This window comes from Saccopteryx leptura, chromosome 5 (genome assembly GCF_036850995.1).
Source record: "Saccopteryx leptura isolate mSacLep1 chromosome 5, mSacLep1_pri_phased_curated, whole genome shotgun sequence".
In the NCBI taxonomy this organism is placed as follows: domain Eukaryota; kingdom Metazoa; phylum Chordata; class Mammalia; order Chiroptera; family Emballonuridae; genus Saccopteryx; species Saccopteryx leptura.
Window position 1 is genome coordinate 172,548,082 of NC_089507.1, and position 26,842 is coordinate 172,574,923.

Here is a 26,842-nt window from a genome sequence, read left to right on the forward strand (position 1 = left end):
TCCTTTCGTAACACAATTGAAAGTGTTCACTCCGGAAAGCCACAGCCCACCAAAGAAGAGCCCAAAGTCCCGCCCATCCGGATACAACTTTCACGTTATCAAACCCCCCTGGGTGGTCAAAGGCCAGCCCACCTACCAGATATGCCCCCACATTGTCCCCATCACAGAGCCCTCCTGTCGGGGCTGGACTGGTGCCAGGACCCTCGCAGACATTAAAGCCCGTGCTCTGCAGGTCCGAGGGGCGAAAGGCCACCACTGCCATCGGAGGGGGGGCGGGGTGGCCCGGGTGGAGATGGCAGCAGGGTCACCGATGAGGGAGGTGGCAAAACCAGCGCCAGTAGTGATGGTGGTGAGGCCCGTGGCCACGCTGAGCCCAGGGGAGCCCCGAGCACCCCTGGAGACTGTGCGTCAGATCTACAGCGAGCACAACTACTGCCGCCTTGTCCTCTGAACCGGAGCGTGGCCGGCTGGAAGCACCTCGCGCCCGGAGTCGGCAGGGAGCACCAGGCATCTCGCGGAAAGGAGGAGAGTTGCCTGCTGCAGAGTGCGCCAGACACAAGTGGGCTAGAAGAAGCATCCCAGCTCCCCATTGCTCCCACTGGGGACCAGCTATGCCAGGCTCTGCCCCCGCTGTCCTCCAGAGCCCCGGCGCCTGAGAGGTTGGATTGCCAGTGACAGGTAGAGATAACAAGAATTGTTAACAGATTGGAGCAGGCTGACTCAAATGGAGGTTTTTCAGCCCCAGCAACTAGGCAAATGGCAGTGTCCCTCATGTTTTTAGGGCAGGCCTGACCAGTGGAGTTGGTATGTATGCAGGAGGCACCTCAGTTAGCAGTAGTGGTTGGAGTGGAGTGACGATGACAGGCGGACTAACGTGGGCTAAGGAGAGAGTGGGAGATGAGAAGCAGCGTGAGGGCACTTAACTGAGCAAGGAGAGAGGAAGCATCCTGGGAGTTGTGAAGGGTGTGGTGGCAACAACATAAACAGTCACATTGGGGAAAATATCTGGCAGATGGAGGATTCTTCATAAAGGTAATTGTGGGAGCAGTGTTCTGTGGAAGTAGAATGAGATTAATTTGGTGATAGATGAGTTAGCTTCAGTGAGAAGAGAAATCTCAATCCCACTGACACAGCAGGCCAAATGGTAGAAATGAATGCGTAACGGCACATACCAAGTCTGCCATAAAGACGACAGAAAGTTGAAAGAAAGCCAATGTTGTATAAGTGCCTTAATTATTTCTATAGACAGTTGAACCATATAAGGAGTTTGTTCTTAGGATACCTGAGAGCACTGTGTTTCAGGGAATGGGTGCAGAATTTCACTAAGAACATATCATGTTCAGTAATCATTTGGTTTTTTTGTTTTGTTTTGTTTTGTATCTTTCTGAAGTTGGAAACGGGGAGACAGTCAAACAGACTCCCGCATGCCCCTGACCAGGATCCACTCGGCATGCCCACCAGGGGGCGTTGCTCTGCCGTGACCAGAGCCATTCTAGCGCCTGAGGCAGAGGCCACAGGGCCATCCTCAGCGCCCGGGCCAACTTTGCTCCAATGGAGCCTCGGCTGCAGGAGGGGAAGAGAGAGACAGAGAGGAAGGAGAGGGGGAGGGGTGGAGAAGCAGATGGGTGCCTCTCCTGTGTGCCCTGGTCGGGAATCAAACCCGGGACTCCTGCACGCCAGGCTGACGCTCTACCACTGAGCCAACCGGCCAGGGCCTAATCATTTGTTTTTTTTGTTTGTTTTGTTTTTTAGAGAGGAGAGGGAGAGAGAGAGAGAGAGAGAGAGAGAAGGTGGGGAGGAGCTGGAAAGCATCAACTCCCATATGTGCCTTGACCAGGCAAGCCCAGGGTTTCGAACCGGCGACCTCAGCATTTCCAGGTCGACGCTTTATCCACTGCACCACCACAGGTCAGGCTAATCATTTGTTTTGAAATCACAGTTGAGTTTGGAGAACATTGACAAATCTGAGCTGTCAATCTGATGACCTTCAGACAGTAAACATACTCTAAAACTGAACTTTTTTCTGTTTCTCAAATGGCATATATACTCTTCTGCAAAGCACCTTTTGAGGTAACAACCAATCAAAACTTACCTCTATAATCTTTACTCAGCTGTTAACTTTGCCTAGTTCTTTGTAGAATAGACATTTAGTACATGTAAAAAAAGTCATGAAATCTCACAAGTTACCGGCAGGTGTAGAGGAGTGTCAGGGACACAGACTGGCAGTTCCGTTACCACCTGAAACCAACAGAATTGACTAACGCTGCAGATTATGTAAGACAGAGATGCATTTCATAAAATGATAATGGAGGTGTGAACATTAAGGAGTATGAGAAAGACTGTCCTTTGTATGCATGTGTGTTCCTCACAAAGGCACCCAGACAAGAACACTATCTATTGCCCAGCTGTTTGTATTGCTGTCCTGCTGTACCTCACAATAGCCACTGGGAGGCTCTGTTGACCACCAGTTTTTATCTTTAGCTTGTGCCACAAAAGGACTGATTATTATGAAAAGAAGATCTAAATGTAATGTGTTCAGGATTTACATATGCAAGTATTATGTAAAATCCGCATATAACTACCAGCCAGGTATGAAACACTGCATGTGATAGTATTTATTGAACAACTTGAATCTACACTGAGCCTGTATATGCTGCCCATTACAAGTGGAAAGGTAATAACACAATACACTTCTTCAGCATGACCTTTGCTAAGATGTACATTCATTCCTGTGTCCAAAAGTTGGGCTAACTGTGACTTAGCCTCTGGCTTTGACTGGCCAAGCAGCCTCTGTAGAAACTAGAAATAAAGGGCATGTTTAAAAAAAAAATAGATGAAATCTGCCATTCCTAACAGTTCTTATCACAGCACTTAAACTGAACTAAAATCAAAGACCGGTGCTCTACTTTTGCAGGTTTATCTAAAAAGACTTATAACTTCTGCTGAAATTGACATCTGCCCCAAGAACTGGAGGAGGCTTGTTGTGGCAGCCGCTTACCTTGCCTGCAAGGTTTCGGGTGATCATGATATGTTGGATATGGACTACGTCCAGGAAACCGTAGGCGTTGCAATTAAGGACATGTGAGTTTGTTAAGGTTTTGGTGAGATTTTTAACCATTTACCAGTACCTCATGTGCCCCCATAAAGCTTATATGTTAAGAAATATTTGTAAAGGTAACGTTGTGCAGAGAAATAGGCATAAAATTATATACTGATTTTGTGACCTAACAATTCATATTCCTCAGCATTTAATAGGTCTTGATGTATTATTGTTGTAATAATCTGTTAGATAATTGTTTCTCTGCTGGTTTTGGCAGACATTTTACAAGCTCACGACCAGAACAGCAGTACAATAAATATCTTTTTTTTTCTCTCTCTCTGCATTTTTCTGAAGCTGGAATCAGGGAGAGACAGTCAGACAGACTTCCGCATGCGCCCGACCGGGATCCACCCGGCACGCCCACCAGGGGCGACGCTTTGCCCACCAGGGGGTGATGCTCTGCCCCTCTGGGGCGTCGCTCTGCCACGACCAGAGCCACTCCAGCACCTGGGGCAGAGGCCAAGGAGCCATCCCCAGCACCCAGGCCATCCTTGCTCCAATGGAGCCTCGGTTGCGGGAGGGGAAGAGAGAGACAGAGGAAGGAGGGGGAGGGGTGGAGAAGCAAATGGGCGCTTCTCCTATGTGCCCTGGCCGGGAACCGAACCCGGGTCCCCCGCATGCCAGGCCGACGCTCCACCGCTGAGCCAACCGGCCAGGGCCGCAATAAATATCTTCATGCTTTCTTAAAGCCATCTACCAATTCCCGTCCACTTTTAAGGGGCCTACATTTGGCCCTTGAAATAACTGTTTGGTCACTGTTGCATAGGTCTTAGGGCCACAAGACTATTGAAAGGTTATAGCTTAAACCTTTGTATATTTGCTTTTACTGGTCACATATTGTATATTTGCTTTTACTGGTCTTTCCCTCCTTTCTATCTGAAGTTCTGTTGTTAAACCCACCATAATAGAAAATTAGCCATATATAAAGGTTTCATCCCTGTGCTCTCTCCTGTCCCTTTAAGAGAATTGCATGTGTTTAAAAACAGGTCTCCTGGGTTAGAAAGCTCCTCCCTGCCAGGCAGTCGGGGGAAACATCACTGGCCTTCACTAGGGCTCATCTCATTTGAGAGTTTCCGGGCTCTTGGCAACCACAGCAGTGCACTGTGGGGGCTGTAGGTCAACCCTGAGGGCACTCTGCAGAGCTGGCACACGTGAGAGAAGCACTAAACAAGGGCATTTGATCTACTGTGAGGGCTGACAGTGGCAGGCAGGATGAGCCAAAGAGGTATTTCCAGAAGACATTCAAACTGCCCACGTGACAGGGAAAATGTCTTTGTGGTGGCATTTAGGAAAGTGTGAAAGAACACATCTTGATAATACTGAACAGCATAGGAAGAGCAGGATCCTGGCAGCAGTGCCAAGAGTTTGTTTCCTTTGTTACTCTATGTCAGACTCATTCCAAAGTACCAAGGTGCATCTGTACACTTCCAAAAGTAAGTTGCAGAAGCTAACATGACTGATCATCACTGTTGTGAGTCTTCAAATGGGTCCCTGAAAGAAGGAAAATTTGTAATCATGAATACTAGCCCTGCCATGGTGGCAGCTGACATTTCCTCAAAACCTTCAGCTGATTGCCTGACTGCGCAGTGGATAGAGCATCGGACTGGGATGCAGAATGACCCAGCTTCCAGACCCGAGGGTTGCCAGCTTGAGTGCGGGCTCATCTGGCTTGAGTGCAGGCTCATCTGGCTTGAGCAAAAAGCTCACTAGCATGGACTCAAGGTCACTGGCTTGAGCGGGGGGTTACTCAGTCTGCTGAAGGCCCGCGGTCATGGCACATATGAGAAAGCAATCAATGAACAACTAAGGTGTCACAACAAAAAACTGATGATTGATGCTTCTCATCTCTCTCTTTGTTCCTGTCTGTCTGTCCCTATCTATCCCTCTCTCTGACTCTCTCTCTGTCCCTGTAAAAAAAAAAAAAAATTAAAAAACAAACAAACAAACAAAAAGCCCTGCAGCTGAGCTGGCTGGGCTCTGGCTCTAGTTATAACATCAGAGAACATGCAGGGAAATGTGTGGGTTTTCACAGGTGTGAGCTCCAGGGCAGTGGGGGCCGTGTCTAATATAGGAAGACTGGTTGTAAACAATGCCTTTTGCGTATGAACAGAAAAACACCAGGAGCGATGTTTATCATAGGCTGCTTTTGTTTATGACCTTTGGACATTGGAAGGGATTACAACGTTTAGTGTACACTGGTCTCATCTCTCTGCTGTTGACGATTTGTCATGATCTCATTTTGAGTCTAAATTGAAAAATTGGTGTTTGCTTTTTCTTAAAACTTTCCAACATTAGAATATATTTCCCTTCAAAAGAGTAAGTTAAACTGAGCAGCTGCTATTCAGAAAATTTGCTGTACCTGTAAATGGTATGCTATTCAGCCATCTAGCCATTGAAAAAAAACAAAAAAAAAGAGACCTGAAGATGGCAGCGGAGTAGGCAGACGCATAGACTCCCAGCTCACACCACCGAACTGGATTATAAACTAATTTATGAACAATCAGCGTGAAAAACCAAATCTGGACTACAAGAACAGCTTTCAAAAATCAAGGAGCAAAGAAGAAACCACAACAAACCTGGTAGGGAGCGCCTGAATCTCCCCTGCTTACAGAAACGGGGGGGGGGGGGGTGAGGCTGGGCTCTCAATTCCAAGGAGAAGAGCAGTAAGTACTGCTCACAACCACTTACCTGGTGTTGGGCAGATAGAGTATATTATGCTCACTTTGTTAAATATGACGCTGCCCATGAGGAGGCCGTTGCCCAGGTGATATTAATGTGTATTGGGGGTGGGCTAAAGGCAGGCAGAATCCTTGTAGCCTGGGGCTTGGTTTTGGGATTAAGCCTTTCCCACCCTTTTTGATGTGGGGTGGTACAATCCAATCATGCCTCAGAGAAGTGACTTTGTATTAGAGACTTCCCTATTTTGTATATTGGATTAAGAGTTTGGATTTCTACACTATAAAATGGGGACGGAGCGGGAGCTTGCTCTCTTGGTTCCTGGGATGATTAGCATGAGAGAGTAGAGGAGAGAGCAGAGCAGAGAGCAGAAGGAGGCCACGTGGAGGAGGCCAGGAGAAGCAGCCAAGATGGCAGAGTGTTGAGTGAGAGGCCACTTTGTGCAGTTTGACACTGGAGAAGGAAGGAGATGGAGAACAGAGGTGAATAAGTCTGGTGAGCTAGAAACCTTTGATTCTAGGAAACTCGGATAAGTCAGTGGCTTTGTGAGCACTGAATGTGAGTGGGTTTTGGAGCCCAGTGTGTATTTTTACTTGCCCGCCGGGTGCAAGCTAGAATTAAAGACTATGGCCCATCAGTTTTTGGCTCCATTGTTTCTTTACTGACTGTCCAAATCCAATGCGAACCTGCATGGGCCAGGAGGCTGCTTTGATAGTGGCAGCCGTGCCTACTGGCTTTACACCTGGTGACCAGGGAACGAGGTGTGTTGAGGGAAAGGGCCCGCTTGTCTTCCAAAAAGAGGAGAAAGAGAGAGACGGATGGTGAGGGGGAGAGGAATATAGGTGATGACATAAAAAGCTGACTCATTCAGTGCTGGAGGCGGCCATAACTGGAGGAGGGGCTGATCCTTCCACAAAGCAAAATACAAAAGTACTTCCAGGTCAGAGAGATACAGACATCTCTCCAGCTCCAATCAGCGCAACAAGACACAGCTGAAAACAAGAAGTGGGGAGGAGGGGCAGTAACTCAGGTCTCCTTGGAGATCTGAGATACACCTCCCCCTACTGAACCTGAGAAAGCAACCCGCCCCCAGAGAGATTAACTGGCAGAAGAGGATTTCAGAGCCTCAGGTCACACCCACAGCATTCCTGGATACAGTTTCAAATAAGCCCCCTGTTGAGATCAGCAAACAAGACAATCACCTGTTAAGAAAACAAACAAATCAAGACTTCAAAGCGGCCCAAATCCTAAAGTGGATTACAAATAATAGCTGATGCCAACCCAAGAAGACTTAGAAACAACACAAGTAAAAACTAGAGGCAGACAACACCAAGCCTAGACTCAACCAGCTCTACAAAGAAAACACCCTGGGTAGGCACAATGAGAAGACAAAGAAGTGCAATCCAAATGAAACCACAAGAGAGACCTTCAGGAGATGAACTGAGTGATATGGAAATAATCAAACTTCCGGATGCAGAGTTTAAAATAATGATTGTAAGGATGCTTAGGATCTTAGAACAACAATGGATGGTCATCACAAACACCTAAATAAAAAAATAGCAAGTATAAAAAAGGATATTGAAATAGAAAAAAACAAAAAACCCAGAAGGTGCATATTCTGCAGACATAAAGATTTTCTTCCATGATTAAACCTCTATTAATAGACATGTTAATCCCATGAAGTACTATATTTCTACACAATTAAAATGTATTAGTGGAGAAAATATAAAAGGGATAGTGAAGTGCAATTATCCCTGTAGTGAATTGAGTCCTGATTAGCTGATTATCAAAACATTATCTGATTTACATTTCTATAGACTTATGGCCATATGAATAGGAAATTAATTTTGGAAGTAGGTTCAGTTGGGATTAAAGTTTAACAAATGGAAAAGAAATTTCTTTTCCGCTCATATTCTGACTGCTATCCAGACAGGAGAACATTGAGCCTTTGTTGACCTATCCAATGGATAAAATATTAAAACTAAAAAACCAAATATGTGGCCTGACCTGTGGTGGCGCAGTGGATAAAGTGTCGACCTGGAAATGCTGAGGTTGCCGGTTCAAAACCCTGGGCTAGCCTGGTCAAGGCACATATGGGAGTTGATGCTTCCTGCTCCTCCTCCTTCTCTCTCTCTGTCTCTCTCTCTTTCTTCTCTCTCTCTTTCTCCTTTCTAAAATGAATAAATAAAATAAATTAATTAATTAAAAAATTTTAAAAAAATTAAAAACCAAATATGTTAGGAAATAAGCCTCTTCTGTTTGTTCAGGTATGTATCATTTTTATATAATTCACTCTATCAAGGGATTAATGTGAAAGTAATGTGCTTTACTCTAATTTATATGTAAATACTTGGCAGGTGACAGCAGTAGGGTCACATAGCAAAGGCCTGCTCCCAGCTTTCCTTTCCCACTTTATTGAACTCACCCCCACTGGCTATGTTCCTGTTCTGTCTGTCAAGGGGTGGTGGGTGTGAGCATCTCAGGATTGCATTCCCAGCATGAGAGAAACACTGTTGGATTTTGAGTCCAGTGCTGTATCAGAGGTTGTATCATAAAGTGGTGTTAGTCCGGCCGAGACATCTATCATTAATCTTTTTGCCTTCTGTTACATCCCAGGAGACAGGCCACAGCAAACCCAAAGTGAATTTTATAAGTTTTATTGCAAACCTGTGCAGGGACTGCAGGCAACCCATGCAAGGGAACACTGCAGCCCCGAGCTTCTAAAATGGCTCCTTTTTATAGGGTGGCTATCTAGGCTGAGCAAGCAAGCAGCGTTTACAAGGGCGGGAGGGGTGCGGTTAGCTGACCTCATTCTTGGCTAAGTCTCTAGGGTAGGGGTTTCCTTGATCTGGGTACATAGAGTTCAGTGGAAAATATTGCTACATTTCTAATGGTTGTTTATCTTTTGCCTCCTAGCCATGTACTGGATGTACTCAGTTTTCATGGCTGGTGACCTGCACTGCTTGTCCTAAGATGTCACACCTTCCAGTTTAAAAAGTATATCCTTTCCTGTCATAGTGACAGTTTCCCACCCCAATAAGATGAAGATGAACAGAAACTAGTATATGCCCTCTGCCGTGAGCCCCGTGCACTGGGGCAGGAGGTAGGGTTCCCTTTCCCATTGAATGTGGCTTGTTTATTTACTTATTTGAGCTGAATCCTTGCTGCCTCAAGAGTTTTCTCCCTCAGGGATAATAGCCATGGCTCTTGATACATCCACTTGTTGCTGTGGTGATGTGCCTACTCCTTTTGTTGGTGTGTCTCTACTTCAATAAGCCCCTTCCTGTTATTGGCCTGCTGAAAATGTCTGCAAGTTCTTCAGAGCTGATAAACAGCATACATCATTCCTTTCATCTGATCACTATAGTGGGGCCTTGCAAGCGAGTGGGGAGCGTGAATTGTACAACTGCACTAATGGAAGTCTGGAGAATGTGCCCGAGTCAGCAGCACAGTGCACAAGAAGGCCATAGCCTCTTGCCCTCATCCCAAACTCAGAGTGCTGGGATGCAGACAAGACCACGAACAGCTGTACCTTGTTTGAACATTAGCATTATTGACACAACTGAGTAGCCTTTGTTTCAGAACAAAATTTAGAGCCATCCTCGTAGCTTAGAGTGGTATTTTTGAAGATAGCCTGGTTGACTAAAATTGTCCTGTGTTGGTTTTCTCTCCTCTATCTTCCCCAGGAAGGAGATGGTAGAAGAATTAGAGGACCTTCTTCACTTTGATATTAAGATTTCTAACAAAATTTATTTTGGGTGCTACTTTGAGCTCTGTTTGAGAGTATATAAAGACCTAAAATTTGAATTTCATCCTCTCAACCAAAAAAGAGCACAGGAGCTAAAAGTAAGGCTGTGAACTCACTAAGTGGGGTTTCTGTCAGTCAGCAAAGCCAACATCTGGGGATAAGTCATACCAAGCAGTGATTATAAAAATGGAAAGTTTTTTAAAATTAACACATTGAAGAAGAGTTTATTAACCCTTCTGCATCATATATATGGGGTCTTTAATGGTTTCTACAAAGATACCACATTATTAAAAAAATTATAGATTTCTTTTGTGACCATAACTCAAAATATTCTCAAGATTTCATTTATTGATTTTAGAGAGAGGAGAGAGAGAAAGGATGGGGGAGGGGGAGGGGGGCGGGAAGCATCAACTTGCTTCCCACATGTGCCTTGACTGCTGGACAAGCCCAGGGTCTTGAACCGGTGACCTCACCATTCCAGGTCAGCACTGTATCCACTGTGCCACCACAGGTCAAGCTAACTCAGAATAGTTTAAATCAGATTTAATCTGTGAATGGTTTTCCATTTGAACCTCTTCCCTTCTTTTAACCATGCATGAATAATTTTTACAAATGTATCACTAAAGATATTATGTACATAATGTACTTGCCACTCTTAATTCAGTTTGAAAATTCATATCTTTTCTATATATCAGAGTTCAGTCCCATGAGTTTACCAGACAAAGCATTAGTGACTAACCTGAGAGACAGAAAATATGTGCTGTGTTTCAAATACTGGGTGTAGAAAGTGCAGCGGTTTTTAATGGAGATGGTAAAGGACACAGGACAAAGTAATGTTTATGGTTTTGACTTCCAGTGAGTATACAGCAAAATCTTCACAACTGAAATAGACACTTGTAAAATGGACACTGTCTCTGGTACCTTGGTAGTTCTTTAGAATCAGGTGTTTTTCTACCATAATTAATGTGCAAGTGAATAGTTCCTTATGGCGCTTCAGTCACTGGAGCTTTCGGGCCTCCCGATAAATTACAGCACGTGGATGCCTCATTAAAACATGCTTAGAACCTGACCAGGTGGTGGTGCAGTGGATAGAGCATTTGACTGGGATGTGGAGGACCCAGGTTCGAGACCCCGAGGTCGCCAGCTTGGGCGCAGGTTCATCTAGTTTGAGCAAGGCTCACCAGCTTGGACTCATGGTCGCTGGCTTGAGCTGAAGGCCCACGGTCAGGGCACATATGGGGGGGCGATCATGAACAGCTAAAGTGTCGCAACGAGGGGCTGATGATTGATGCTTCTCATCTCTCTCCATTCCTGTCTGTCTGTCCCTATCTATCCCTCTCTCTGACTCTCTATCTCTGTAAAAAACAAACAAACAACAACAACAAAAAAACATGCTTAGAGTGCATAACAACTAATGAAGGTTGGGTAGAATTTGAATAGCTGAGTAAACACTGATTTTGCCCAAGTGTATGTTCATTATGTTTAAGGAACAAGCAGCAGGTGATATTACTTTTGGGAGCCTGTCATGACCTTGACATCTTGAACCCAATTTTAAGATAGTTCTAGTTCCCTTTGGCTCTGGCAATCTAATCGTAGCCCCTAAAGGACTCACCTTAGTGAATTAGCAGAAAGTAGCATCACCATAACCTGGCAGTGTCAGCTACCGAGGGTGGGAGTAACTATCAACCATGTAAAGGAGTGTGATTGTGTGTACTATCAGAGACACTTTTTTTAAAGGTTGGAACCCTGTATTTTTTTATTGTACCTTTGTTCTGTTGATTGCCCTTCCTAGGCCTTTTCCAGATTGTGTGGCGATGAAGACTGGCACAGAAATGTTCTGAGAAGTTATGTCAGCACTGATAACTTTACTGGTATTCAGCGCTCTCGAGCTGTCCTCTCTTAAGGAAGAAATGAGGGGCTGAAACATCACGTGCCCCTCATCTCTAAGAACTGAAGAAATACCATCTCACAAACCAGCCAAATTAGCATATCAGCTATGAGTGTACACTGCATATCTGAAGAACTATAATAGGATGTTAAAAACAAACGATAATGATGCCATCTTCAAGAGAGGAAACAAAACAAAACTAAAAACAAAGTTTAATATTTAAGATTTTAAATTAGTTAACTTTAATTTAAAAATTTTTAAATTTAATTAGCTCTAAGAAAAATAATTTTAAATTTAATTAACTTTAATTTTAAATATTTAATTTAATTTTTTTTTTTTTTGTATTTTTCTGAAGTTGGAAACGGGGAGGCAGTCAGACATACTCCCGCATGCGCCCGACCAGGATCCACCCGGCACGCCCACCAGGGGGCGATGCTCTGCCCATCTGGAGCATCACTCTGTTGCAACCAGAGCCATTCTAGTGCCTGAGGCAGAGGCCACAGAGCCATCCTCAGTGCCCGGGCCATCTTTGCTCCAATGGAGCCTTGGCTGCGGGAGGGGAAGAGAGAGACAGAGAGGAAGGAGAGGGAGAGGGGTGGAGAAGCAGATGGGTGCTTCTCCTGTGTGCCCTGGCCGGGAATCGAACTCGGGACTCCTGCACACCAGGCCGACTCTCTACCACTGAGCCAACCAGCCAGCGCCGTTAAATATATCTTTTTCTTTTTGTATTTTTCCAAAGTTGGAAACGGGGAGGCAGTCAAACAGACTCCCGCATGCGCCTGACTGGGATCCACCCAGCACGCCCACCCAGGGGCGACGCTCTGCCCATCTTGGGGCATCGCTCTGCCGCAATCAGAGCCATTCTAGTGCCTGAGGCAGAGGCCACAGAGCCATCCTCAGTGCCCAGGCAAACTTTGCTCCAATGGAGCCTTGGCTGCGGGAGAGGAAGAGAGAGACAGAGAGGAAGGAGAGGGTGAGGGGTGGAGAAGCAGATGGGTGCTTCTCCTGTGTGCCCTGGTTGGGAATTGATCCTGGGACTCCTGCACGCCAGGCCGACTCTCTACCACTGAGCCAACCAGCCAGGGCCAAATATTTCATTTTAACTGTAATTAACTTTACTTTTAAATAGTAAACTACTTTTTGCTGTTTCAGCCAATCTTTTCCATCTTTAAGAGAGAAATGAGCCTGACCTGCGATGGCGCAGTGGGTAAAAGCATTGACCTGGAACACTGAGGTCGCCGGTTCAAAACCCTGGGCTTCCCTGGTCAAGGCACATATGGGAGTTGATGCTTCCTGCTCTTCCCCTCTTCTCTCTCTCTCTCTCTGTCTCCTCTCTCTAAAATGAATAAATAAAAAATCTAAAAATAAATAAATAAATAAATAAAAATAATTAAAAGAGAGAGAAATGAAACAAAACAATTAAAAGTTTAATATTTAAAATATTCAAAACTAAGTTTAAGAGAGTTTTAAACTTTCAAATGTTTTATAAGTCTGTAGTATTTACACTTCTACAAGAGCCAAAGCTTAAAATTGCACTAGGATTTTAGGGGGACAACCTGTATCTTCACAGAAATGCCCCCTTTTAAAAATAGTTCTTTGTAGGGCTGAACGGTATACCTGCTTTGATCACCAAAGCTACTTTTCCTACATTTTGGTAAAGGAAGATTATGAGGAGCAGTGTGAATTCACATGTAATAAATTGAAAGAAACTGGATCCCAAAAGTATTATGAAAGTAGGTAATATGAAAGAGCTTTTCTATTTTTCATGTTTACCTGGCTACAGGTGTCTCATTTAAGTTTTTCTATTCAAGAGGAAACATACAAATCTTAGGAATGGTAACCTCAGGCCTTAAAGGTCAGGTCAACTGTTTAGGAAATTGGTAAAGTCACCTAAACTTGAAATGTTTTTTTAAAATAAATGTTCTTGACTATGTGAAATTTTTCTCCTACCTTCTGAAATGTAGTCCTAGAAATTCTGCCTATAAACAAAGTATTTCTGGGCCAAGGGATATTTTCAATATAGCAAGGCTTCACATTATGAGTACTGCAGATTCCATCATTTTTAAAAGACAGAAAATATAACGATAAGTAAAATATTAAAATCTACCACCTCAAAAAACATTGTTTATGGAATTCAGAGCTTGGAGATTCAAGTATTGACTTCACTTTTATTTGAAATGAATGCTACAACTTATGTGGTTTTTCTTACTCATGATTATATTAAAAGCTAATAAAGTCTATTTTAATTAAAACATGGCTAGAGTGTTTTGTAATGCTTCTCTTCACATAGCATTTATGTCTCCCTAACTTTAGATGTTTTCAACCAACTCTGATAGTGGGGTCTTGAAGAATTATTAACCTGACCATTAAGCTGGTTTGACCTTTGCCTCTCAGATGCACTCGTTTGTCTTAATCTCTTTTCAACCTAAAGATAATTTATTACACTTAACATCAATGGCCACAGTACTCAGTGGCATGATGCATTAGATATCATCTTTGAATAAATAGTTCATTATTGTGACTAGAGGGGGAAAAACACATTGGAAGAAAAAAGTAGGTAAAACATATCAGAGAGAAAGGAGATACAGGAAAACTAGATCAGAATGTAAGTTATTTGAGGATTTCAAGCAATTAAACAGGTCAGAAAATGGAAGCATAGGAACTGTTTAAAGCTGACTTTAAAATGGTATTTTCAGACTCAGGTTACACTTAGAAATATACCAAATTCTGTCTACAGCCATACCACCCAGAATGTGCCCAATCTCATCTGATGTTAGAAGCTAAGCAGGGTTAGGCCTGGTTAGTACTTGGATGGGAGAAATATACCGAATTCTCTAAGATTTCTTTATAACTAAGACCCTAGCCACTCAGCTTGAGTATATTCAGTAAATCCTGAAAGTTTTACTATATTTTCATGTACCTTATTTCACTAAGGTCAAATCTTATCACTTGTTCTTGATAAATTGCTGATTAGGAAAAATGATCTGGTTTAGTTTAGAAGGACAAAAAAACTACCACGTGTCACTGTCTGCAAGATAGTTTGCACCCCATAGTAATATGCCAGCTACTAAGCAGAAATGCTGACATTTATGAGTGGTCAAAAGGATAAAAGAGTTTGGAAAAGGGACATTGGACATGAATCTGGTTTCAAGAATAAATTGGTGGAATAACTAGAATCACTAAAAATTGCTCTTTCCTGTGGACAAGTCCTGCCAAGGGTGAGGATGATGGAGATGCAGAGACCCGCCTCTGGGGACCAGGTTCAGTGATGCAGATCCATTTTATTCAGGAAGTAAACTAGTTTTTATACACAGGTTCAGCCTATAGGTTGTTACAGCATGTTCCTCAAAGCCAATGGTTGAAAAGATCAGGGAGCTGTGTGGTTGGCGCTAAGTCACTTCCTTAAAGTGGGTGAGCTCCCTTCCTGGGTATGCCCAGGAGGGTTCTGGGAGCTGGAGTATTCTCACAGCATTGCATCAGCCACAGCTGCTAGAAATGTGCTCTGCGCTCCACCCACATCTCCCCCTTCTCTTTTAATTAAGGCCAGTTGGACTTGATGAATGACAGCTTGCTGTTGTTGTAGCTTCTGAATGCTACGCATTATGCAACAGAACCCTAGTAGAACTAAAACAACTATAATACCTATTATACTATATGCTAATAGATTAGCTGGATTAAACAATGAGGCAAGCTTCTATGTTTGACTAGTTAGGAAATAGAATGAGGGTCTTAAACAGGGGATTCCTCCTAGGGGTTGGGATGTCATTTCCCTCCCATTGTGCTACAGAAACCTTCTAGGTGCCATTAAACACAGTTCCATTTTGATTGTAAAAAATGGACGTAGGTCCATGCACGCCCCTTTCCCACAAAGGTCTCAGTGTCCAAACATGGAACGGATGGCTTGCTGCAGGCTGCATACTGCATATGGTTGCATTCCGTCTCTCAGCTTCTGATGCCAAACTCCGAGATTGATGGTCTGCACATCTGGGCCAGAGGCAATGCAGCAGTCTCTCCAGGGAATTCCTTCTCTTGGGAGTGTACAGGAACGGGCAAAGAGGCGACCCTGGGAAGGCAAGGTTAGCGGGGCAGGTTCAGCTGTTGGTAGCTAGGGGGAGGAGGGCTTGTAGGCCAAGTACTGAGCCTTGGTTTGTAGTATCATTTTCAGCAAAGTCCCCTGTAGTATGATTTCAAAGAAAGACCCACTCCTCCGAGGGGACAGTGTTATTAAACTTAAGTAGCATTGGGTCACTGAGGTTACCCCATATAGTGCTGTTCCACTGTTGGGATTCCTGGCCACTACTGTCACAAGGGAGACTAAGGGAGCAGTTACTGGAACATACTGGTAGAAACTGTGGGCTATTAACTTCAACAGGCATAATTATGCCAGGGTAGGGAAAAGCAGCCCAGACGTGGGGGTCCGCCCACCTCTGGGAGTCAGTGGTCACTATAGCACACACAAGCAAGAACAGAGCACCAGGGCCTGGGTGCCCATCAGGGACCATTCTCTGGGCCCGCCCCACCAAAGCCTCCACATCCCCCCAGGTGATAGGGCATGCATGCCTGCCACAGGGTATTCTTCTGGAGAGCTGAGGACCTCCTCCCTTCAGGCATAGTCGGTGTGGAGAAGGCCAGGGCTGTGGCTTTGGATGAGTGAAGACGGAACCATTCAATGGGTGCCCAAGAAACCCTGTCAAGCAGGTTGGGGGGTTCCTGGGATCCAAATTGGCTGAAAAACACAAGCAAAACCTCTCCCTTGTGTTAGAAGAGGGTGTGATCCCCACCACTGTGCCATGGCTGGGTCCTTCCAGCGTCATTTCAGAGAGAGGAGCTGGGGAGAGAGAGAGCGAGAGATACAGAAAAATAGACAAGACAGACAGACAGAAAAAAAGACACATGGGGGTGTATAGGCTGCCCCATGGGTCTGCAGCAGGAACACATGTTGGAGTTAAAGCTGGGGTAGAAAATGGCATCTGAGAGGCTGGGTTGGGGCATTGAACCCCAGCAGGGAATGTGGAAGTAGCGACTTCTGCTTTTTCTGTTGGCAGAGCTGATGGCAGTTAGCAATTTGGTTGGTTTTGTTTCTGCGCGCTTAGCCGCGATTTTGTCAAACTCGGAGGCTAAACTACTTTCCTCCTCAGTGGAGGGGGGTGAATAGGAAGGTAGGGGCTTCTCAGAGATATCAGTGGCACTGGCAGAGGGTCCCCAGCAGGAGCACTGGTCAGGCAGACATGTATCACTAGCAAGGCCGAAATGAGGCCGAGAGGAAAGGTTTGTCCCTCATGTGCTTCGGCCGAACAGACGCTCTGGAAAGCTCAGGCCCAAGTATCAGGGTCCCAAAGAGGAGCGTCCCGGAGCCAAAGGTTGAAACCTGTCCCTTGAATGCCGCTTAGGTCCCTGCCCTACGTTGGGCGCCAGTTGTGGACAAGTCCCGCTGGGGGTGAGGACGACAGAGACGCAGAGACCCGACTCCAGGGACCAGGTTCAGTGAGGCAGATCCACTTTATTCGGGAAGTAAGCAAGCTTATATAGATGGGTTCAGCCTATAGGATATTACAGCATGTTCCTCAAAGCCAATGACTGAAAAGAACAGGGAGCTGTGTGGTTGGCACTAAGTCACTTCCTTAAAGCGAGCGAGCTCCCTTCCTGGGTATGCCCAGGAGGCTTCTGGGAGCTGGAGTATTCTCACAGCACTGCATCAGCTGCAGCTGCTAGGAATGCGCTCTGTGCTCCACCCACACTTTCCCCTTTGGCTTTTTTTTTTTTAAGATTTTTATTTATTTATTCATTCTAGAGAAGAGAGAGAGTGAGAGAGAGAAGGGGGGAGGAGCAGGAAGCATCAACTCCCATATGTGCCTTGACCAGACAAGTGCAGGATTTCGAACAGGTGACCTCAGCGTTCCAGGTCGACGCTTTATCCACTGCACCACCACAGGTCAGGCCTGGCTTTAATTCTAGAAGGTGATACGGCCATTTTGAGAAATTTAATCAACTTCGGGTAGGACCATAAACATCTCTGAAAGTCAGTAGGTTCTCTGACAGATGTTATGGAGCATGGAAACTAGTTACTAGTAGGGTGGTAACTGGCAGTTTTCTCAGGGTTTTATACTTGGGAGATGTTTGTGCCCTACAGTGATAAGACTAAAAGAATACCTATTACCTTGACTCCAATTTATTTTCTTTCAGTTCCCAACCGCCATTGGAATACTGACCTCAATGAAATTTTATTATTTTTTTTAAAGCTTAGTTTTTTTTTAATTTATTTACTTTTTTATATTTTATTTATTCATTTTTATTAGAGAGAGAGAGAGAGGGAGAGATAGAGAGAGAACAGGGGAAGGAGCAGGAAGCATCAACTCCCATATGTGCCTTGACCAGGCAAGCCCAGGGTTTTGAACTGGCGACCTCAGCATTCCAGGTCGATATTTTATCCACTGCGCCACCACAGGTCAGGCGACCTCAATGAAATTTTAACACTGGTATATTGTGACCAGAACCCTTAAGTCTTTATTACAAGGAAAAGACAAAGTGTCTAAAATGTCTGAACAAAATAAAATTGCCAGTTTTGTATGTCAAAATGGTTGCCTATCAGCAGTTTTATATAGTTCATTTTAAAACAATGAGAAAGTTCTTCCACACTGTATCAGAGTCCAGCATGGCTGTTGGTCAAATAAGTTTGTAAATAATGATATATATGTTTACTCACTGATAGTTTGCATTGGATGTAGGGGGACAGGCTGGGGGCAGGCGAGATCCTTGTAGCCCGGGGCTTGGTTTTGGACCTGAGCCTTTCCCACCCTTTTTGATGTGGGGTGGTACAATCCCATCATGCCTCAAATAAGTGACTTTGTATTAGAGACTTCCCTATTTTGTATATTGAATTAAAAGTTTAAATCTACCCTATAAAATGGGGGCCGAGGCCTGACCTGTGGTGGCGCAGTGGGATAAAGCATCAACTTGGAACACTGAGGTTGCTGGTTCGAAACCTTGGGCTTACCTGGTCAAGGCACATATGGGAGTTGATGCTTCCTGCTCCTCCCCCTTCTCTCTCTCTCTAAAAAAAAGGGGGGGGGCGACTGGGAGCTTTCTCTCTCTCTCTCTCTCTCTCTCTCTCTCTCTCTGTTCCTGAGATTAGAATTAGAGAGGAAAGCAGAGAGAGGCCACGTGGAGGAGGCCAGGAGAAGCAGCCAAGATGGCAGAGTGCTGAAGGAAAAGCCAGTTTGTGAAGAGTTTGTGCAGGGAGAAAAAAGAAGATGGGGAACAGAGGTGAATAAGTCTGGTGAGCTAGAAACCTTTAATTCTAGGAAACTCAGATAAGTCAGTAGCTTTGTGAGCACTGATGAGTGGGTTTTGGAGCCCAGTGTGTGTTTTTACTTGCCCGCCGGGAGCAAGCTAGGATTAAAAATGATGGCCCATCAGCTTTTGGCTCCATTGTTTCTTTTTTTTATTTTTATTCATTTTTAGAGAGGAGAGAGATACAGAGAGGGAGAGGAGAGAGAGACAGAGAGAGAGAAGGGGGGAGGAGCTGGAAGCATCAACTCCCATATGTGCCTTAACCAGGCAAGCCCAGGGTTTCGAACCGAGGACCTCAGCATTTCCAGGTCGACGCTTTATCCACTGTGCCACCACAGGTCAGGCCTGTTTCTTTACTGATTGTCCAAATCCAATGTGAACCTGCAGGAGTAAGGGGCTGTGATGATGGCCGTGGATACTGTCTTTACACACATATTAGGAATTTTTGTTCTACTTCTGTGAAAAATGTCTTTGTGGTTTTGATTGCATTGAACTTATAGATTCCCTTAGGCATGCAATTACTTCTTAATGGTCTCCTTACTTCTGCCTTTGCCTTCTTTCTCCTGTCAACAGATGGTGTAAATCCAGGAGCCGTGGCCACGGCTACCATCAGAGCAGCCCGGCTCATGCAGGTTCGCATAGGATTCGGACAGTAGGTAAAGAAACAACGGAGCCAAAAACTGATGGGCCATAGTCTTTAATTCTAGCTTGCACCCGGCAGGCAAGTAAAACATACACACTAGGCTCCAAAACCCAGTCACATTCAGTGCTCACAAAGCCACTGACTTATCTGAGTTTCCTAGAATCAAAGGTTTCTAGCTCACCAGCCTTATTCTCCTCAGTTCCCCATCTCCTTCCTTCTCCAGCGTCAAACTGCACAAACTGGCCTCTCACTCAACACTCTGCCATCTTGGCTGCTTCTCCTGGCCACATGGCCTCTTTCTGCTCTCTGCTCTGCTCCCTCTGCTCTCTCATGCTAATCATCCAAGGAACCAAGAGAGCAAACTCTCGTTCTGCCCCCATTTTATATTGTAGCTTCACAACCTCTAATCCAATATACAAAATAGGAAAGTCTCTAATACAAAGTCACTTCTCTGAGGCATGATTGGATTGTACCACCCCACATCAAAAAGGGTGGGAAAGGCTTAATCCCAAAACCAAGCCCCAGGCTACAAGGATTCTCAACACACATTAATATCACCTGGGCGACGGCCTCACGTGGGCAGTGCCATTTTTAACAAAGTGAGCATAATACATTTTATCTGCCCAACAGATGGTCTTAGGTGCCAATTCAATGCCAATAGGAATCCCCAGTTTGGAGTATGGCAAAGAAGGAAATTTTTTTTTCCAGTGCAAATAGCTCAATTGTGATACAGCACAGCTATTGCGGTAAGGTACCAAAGAATTGCAAAAATCAATATTAGTATTTTAAGAGAAAAAGTCAGGCTTCTTGCACCATCCTTTCTTTAGAGAATGGAGGGAGAAAGATATGGAAGTTTCCTGACTTACAAGGACGACTGGGTCATTTAGTTTAACTATAGTTCTCTGAAAGGATAAAGGTTATCTGAAGAACTTCCTTTACCTTTCAATAAGAGACAACATTTACATACCCTACACTGATTTTAACTCTCCCTTTCTTCCTGGAATCCTGAGAGTAACATATACCTCTAGGAGGGGAGATAGACACTAAAAGATTTGTGAATGTTTTTGATATGTAAAATGACATCACTATTGTGTTACCTTGAAGGTTTTAATGTCTTTTATAGATCCTCTAGACCAGTGGTAGTCAACCTGGTCCCACTAGTGGGCATTCCAGCTTTCATGGTGGGCGGTAACGGAGCAACCAAAGTATAAATAAAAAGATAGATTTAACTATAGTAAGTTGTTTTATAAAGATTTATTCTGCCAAACTTAGCGAAAATCCAACATAAAGTACTTGGTAAGTAATTATTATTATATGCTTTAACTTTCTGTAACTCTGCTTTATAAATTTTATAAAGTAAAGTTACTTCCCTACTTTATAAATCACCATTACTGTGGAACCGGTGGGTGGTTACAAAATTTTACTACTAACAGAGATACAAAAGTGGGCGGTAGGTATAAAAACGTTGACTATTCCTGCTCTAAACAAATGTTATAAGCTTGTTAATGATTGTGTCATGCTTTGCCCAACATGTATGTGGTCAAGGGTATATAACCAACCTCAGAGTTATATTCGACACTGCATGATTTGGGTCAGCTATACCCCGTGTTAGTCATATGCAGCCGGCTTAATAAATAAAACTCCTCAAAAATTCACTTGGACTTGGTTTCTCTATGTAAACCCACGGAAGTAAGGTACAGTACTTTACAACACTATGAGAATAGCACAGCTGTGGAACAGCTCAGTAGTGTTACAGCTCAATATTGAAGCACCATGGCTGTGGAATAGCACTGCTGTGAGGCAGCTTTGTCACAAGGTGGCCCTGGGGCAAGGCCCCTTTTTTGGTCAGCCAGCTCTGCTCTGCCTTCTTGGCTCTACTCCAGCCTGCTCCACTGTGTTCTGCTCTGCTCTGTGTGCTCTTCTCTGCTCTGGCTCATTAAGATTTCTCAGCTCCAGCCAGAAATAGTCTTTCATCTTTGGTAGAAAGGAAAAGTGAAGTCTCTGAGCCAGAGGGGGAGCTGAATTATATAGAGAGAAGTTGTAGGAATATGCTACTAAAATGTGCAGCATTAGGATGACAATTAGAGCCAGTGAGGCACCGTAGGGCAAAATCCCTGAGCGGACAAGAATGTGGGGGCCTCTCTGAGCCATACTGGAAACAGTGCTTGCTGGAAACAGCAAAACAGCAGGATACGATTCAGCAACAAGAAATGCTTAGGCTCTCAGAACAGAGATTAGAAGTCAGCATGTTCCGCCTGACCAGGTGGTGGCGCAGTGGATCGATCATCAGACTGGGATGCAGAGGACCCAGGTTCAAGACCCCGAGGTAGCCAGCTTGAGCAAGGGCTCATCTGGTTTGAGCAAAAGCTCACCAGCTTCAACCCAAGGTCGCTGGCTCAAGCAAGGGGTTACTCAGTCTGCTGAAGGCCCACAGTCAAGGCACATATGAGAAAGCAATCAATGAAAAACTAAGGTGTTGCAATGCATAAAGAAAAACTAATGATTGATGCTTCTCATCTCTTCATTCCTGTCTGTCTGTCCCTGTCTATCCCTCTCTCTGACTCTGTCTCTGTAAAAAAAAGAAAAGAAAAAAAAAGAAGTCAGCATGTTCCTTGTTCTTTACTTCACCCCCTGAAAACTTCTGCTGTCTGCTTCCTTGAGTTATTTGTACTTGCTAATAAATATCTGAGTAAGGCTGGGGATGAGGCTTCAGTTCTTTGGCCTGCTGACTAGGGCTGTTGGTTTCCCTCGGCCCCTTGGAGCCTTTCATCTGGTCTCCTAATAGTTCATTGTTGCGACAAGTGGTGCCCCATGTGAGGTACCAGAAGTATAATAAGGAGACAAGTGATAGATACGTGAATTCCAAACTGCCCTCTTGATGTTCTGCTTATCTGTCAGACCTCACCCTTCCTGGACTATGGCCCCTGAGACAGAGGAATTCCAAGAAGCTGGTCTACCTGCCCCAAGAAGGAGCATTCCAGAAAGCTGAAATCCTAAAACCGTAAAAGGGAACATACCAGGACTTTTGCCTCAGTATCCCCTCAGGCTCTCCCAAACGCTATATAATTCGCCCCTAGTCTGTAACTGGTGCTCTTCTTTCCAAGAGAAGTGCCTGGCAGGGTTCCTTTCTTCCTTTCAATAAAGCCTGTTACTCTGGTCTTTCGGACTCCCATGGATTCCAACACCAAGGAACTGCAAAAATTGGTAGCAATGCCATTTTAAAGAGGAAAAGTCAGGCTTCTTACCCCTCTTTTCTTTAGAGAATGCAGGAGCTTCCTGGCTTATAAGGACAATTGGGTCATCTAGTCATAGTTTAACTATAGTTCTCTGGAAGGACTGAGGCCACTACTTGCTAGACAACAAAGAAGATAAAACTTATCTGAAAACTTCCTTTTCCCCTTCCTTAAGATCCTTTAGGACAGTGGTCCCCAACCCCCGGGCCGCAGACCAGTACCGGTCGGTCCGTGGGCCATTTGATACCGGTCCGCAGAGAAAGAAGAAACAACTTACATTATTTCCATTTTATTTATATTTAAGTCTGAACGATGTTTTATTTTTTAAAAAGGACCAGATTCCCTCTGTTACATCCATCTAAGACTCACTCTTGAGGCTTGTCTCAGTCATGTGATACATTTATCCATTCCCACCCTAAAGGCCGGTTCGTGAAAATATTTTCTGACATAAAATCAGTCTGTGGGCCCTGGCCGGTTGGCTCAGCAGTAGAGCGTCGGCCTGGCGTGTAGGAGTCCTGGGTTCGATTCCCGGCCAGAGCACATAGGAGAAGTGCCCATCTGCTTCTCCACCCCCCCCCTCCTTCCTCTCTGTCTCTCTATTCCCCTCCCGCAGCCGAGGCTCCATTGGAGCAAAGATGGCCCAGGCGCTGGGGATGGCTCTGTGGCCTCTGCCCCAGGCGCTAGAATGGTTCTGGATGCAACAGAGCAACGCCCCAGAGGGGTGAAGTGTCGCCCCCTGGTGGGCATGCTGGGTGGATCTCGGTCAGGCGCATGCGGGAGTCTGTTTGACTGCCTCCCCGTTTCCAGCTTCGGGAAAATGAAAAAAAAAAAAAGAAAGAAAATCTAAAATCAGTCTGTGGCCCAAAAAAGGTTGGGGACCACTGCTTTAGGAGACAATGTTTACATATCTTACTTAAAAATTCCTATACTGATTCTAACTCTTCCTCCCCTCCTGGAGCCCTGAGAGTGACATATACCTCTAGACAGAGGGATCACAAGCCCACTCCCCTTGCTTGAAATACCTGCATATGCTTTCTAATAATCATCCCTTTTAAAATCCTTTATATGTATAAGACTTGTAAACTAAACAAGTGGGGTCTAGCTTATTAGGTTTCCTAATAAGCGAGCCCCAACTCTCTCTCTCTTTTTTTTTTTTTTTTTGTATTTTTCCGAAGCTGGAAACGGGGAGAGACAGCCAGACAGACCCCCGCATGCACCCGACCGGGATCCACCCGGCATGCCCACCAGGGGGCGACGCTCTGCCCCTCCGGGGCATCGCTCCGCTGCGAGCAGAGCCACTCCAGCGCCTGGGGCAGAGGCCAAGGAGCCATCCCCAGCGCCCGGGCCATCTCCGCTCCAATGGAGCCTCGCTGCGGGAGGGGAAGAGAGAGACAGAGAGGAAGGAGAGGGGGAGGAGTGGAGAAGCAGACGGGTGCCTCCCCTGTGTGCCCTGGCCGGAAATCGAACCCGGGACCCCTTGCACGCCAGGCTGAAGCTCCACCACTGAGCCAACCGGCCAGGACCTGAGCCCCAACTCTTTTAGCAAAGGTAATTTCATTCAGCTTCTTTCCTTATCTTAAGCTAATCATTTCGCTGTAGCGACAGGGATGGGGTGTAGACACTAGAAGATTTGGGAATGTCTTTGCCAGGTATGTAAAACAATTATCACTACCGTGTTATTTTATGGTCTTGATGTGTGGGAATGTTTTTTCCTTTTAATAGATCTTACAGATAAATGTTTTAAGCTTGTTATTAACTGACTATTGTACCTGCTTCCCCTCCTTACCCATCCCAACTGGTACTTGATTTTGTATAAAAGAAGGCTCAGAACTGTATGAGAACCTACATGATTTGGGACCATGCCCCATGTAGCTAGCTAGCCGGCTAATTAATAAACTCCTCAAATTTCTTCTGTAACCTGTCTGGTGTCTCTATGTAACCCACAGATTACAGTACTTTACAACAGAAGAAATGACCTCCCAAAGTCTGGCAAAGGAAAAGATGTCCACTTATCCTGTTTGGTAAGGGATATAAGCAGTAGGGGAGTGTAAAGCCAGTATCCAAGGCCACCATCACAGCAGCCTGGCCCATGCAGGTCCGCATTGGATTCGGACAGTTGGTAAAGAAACAATGGAGCCAAAAACTGGTGGGCCATCATCTTTAATCGTAGTTTGCACCCAGCGGGCAAGTAAAACACACAATAGGCTCCAAAACCCGCTCATTCAGTACTCACAAAGCTACTGGCTTATCCGAGTTTCCTAGAATCAAAGGTTTCTAGCTCACCAGCCTTAGTCACCTCTGTTCCCCATCTTCTTCCTTCTCCGTGCACAAACTCTGCACAAACTGGCTTCTCCCTCAGCATTCCACCATCTTGGCTGCTTCTCCTGGCCTCCTCCACGTGGCCTTTCTCTGCTCTGCTCTCTAATGCTAATCTCAGGAACTGAGAGCACAAGCTCTGGGTTTGTCCCACTTTATAGTGTAGAAATCAAAACCTTTAATTCAATATACAAACAAGGAAGTCTCTGATACAGTCACTTATCTGAGGCATGATGGGATTGTACCACCCCACATCAAAAAGGGTGGGAAAGGCTTAGTCCTAAAATCAAGCCCCAGGCTACAAGGATTCTGCCTGCCCACAGCCCGCCCCAACACACATTAATATCACCTGGGTGAAGGGCTTCCATGTGGGCAGCAGCATTTTTAACAAAGTGAGCATAATATATTTTATCTGCCCAACAGCAAGAATCCCTTGAATGCTTGCAGGAGGTCTCTTTTAGGAATCAGGCCAGGGGATTTCCCTTTCCCTTCATCTCGCCTTCATCATGGGGAATTCCCTTTCCCCTGAGCTGTGGAGTCTCATATTACAGCCATGGGTACTCCTCTGAGCTGCAGCATGTCAGTGGGAATTTAACTGCCCTCTTGCTCACAATCTGATCTGACAACAATGCCCTTGGTATCCAAAGGAGGGAAGTTCAGACTTAGAAGATTGGGAAATGGCCTTGGCCGGTTGGCTCAGTGGTAGAGCGTCGGCCTGGCGTGCAGAAGTCCCGGGTTTGATTCCCGGCCAGGGCACACAGGGGAAGCGCCCATCTGCTTCTCCACCCCTCCCCCTCTCCTTCCTCTCTGTCTCTCTCTTCCCCTCCCGCAGCCGAGGCTCCACTGGAGCAAAGATGGCCCGGGCGCTGGGGATGGCTCCTCAGCCTCTGCCCCAGGCGCTAGAGTGGCTCTGGTCGCAACAGAGCGTCGCCCCCTGGTGGGCGTGCCTGGTGGATCCCGGTCGGGTGCATGTGGGAGTCTGTCTGACTGTCTCTCCCGTTTCTGGCTTCAGAAAAATACAGAAAAAAAAAAAAAAAAGATTGGGAAAGCACTTTTACCAAGGGGATGTTTAAAGCAATCGGGATGGGATATGAAATGACCCCTTGGGATTGAAAAGGACTTATAAAACTGTTCTCACCACCTAGCCTGAACCTCAGCCCAGCCCTTCTGTCTAGATTTCACCAACCCTAACAAGCAGGAAGTAGCTACAGAAGAAGATACCTTTGCCCCTTTTACTTAAACAACAAAAGGCTGGAATGTTAGGTTTGGTTCCAGGGCTTCTTTAAATCCAGAGCCCCTTTAAAAACTCAAATTCCCCTCATCCTACCCTCCTGTAAAGCCAGTAGCCACGGCCAGGGCCAGCATCAGAGCAGCCCAGCCCTTGCAGGTTCGCATTGGATTCGGACAGTCGGTAAAGAAACAGCGGAGCCAAAAACTGATGGGCCATAGTCTTTAATTCTAGCTTGCACCCAGTGGGCAAGTAAAAATACACACTGGGCTCCAAAACCCAGTCACATTCAGTGCTCACAAAGCTACTGACTTATCCGAGTTTCCTAGAATCAAAGGTTTCTAGCTCACCAGACTTATTCACCTCTGTTCCCCATCTCCTTCCTTGTCCCAGATACAAACTCTGCAAAAACTGGCATCTCACTCAGCACTCCGCCATCTTGGCTGCTTTTCCTGGCCTCCTCCACGTGGCCTCCTTCTGCTGCTGGCTCTACTCTCTCTCCTCTCTCATGCTAACCTCAGGAACCAAGAGTGCAAGCTCCCGCTCCGTCCCTATTTTATAGTGTAGAAATCCAAACCCTTAATCCAATATACAAAATAGGGAAGTCTCCAATACAAAGTCACTTCTCCAAGGCATGATTGGATTGTACCACCCCACATCAAAAAGGGTGGGAAAGGCTTAATCCCAAAACCAAGCCCCAGGCTACAATGATCCTGCCTG

The 26,842-nt window shown here is 45.3% G+C and overlaps 1 protein-coding gene across 1 annotated transcript in view; it reads left to right on the forward strand.

The window, feature by feature from the left end:
* Window positions 1-26,842, forward strand: part of NINL (ninein like) — a 217,475-nt gene that overhangs the window by 11,591 nt on the left and 179,042 nt on the right. The window contains exon 2 of the mRNA XM_066386922.1: window positions 2,915-3,081. The gene's annotated coding sequence lies outside the window, so the exon portion shown is untranslated. The remainder of the gene's footprint in view (window positions 1-2,914; window positions 3,082-26,842) is intronic.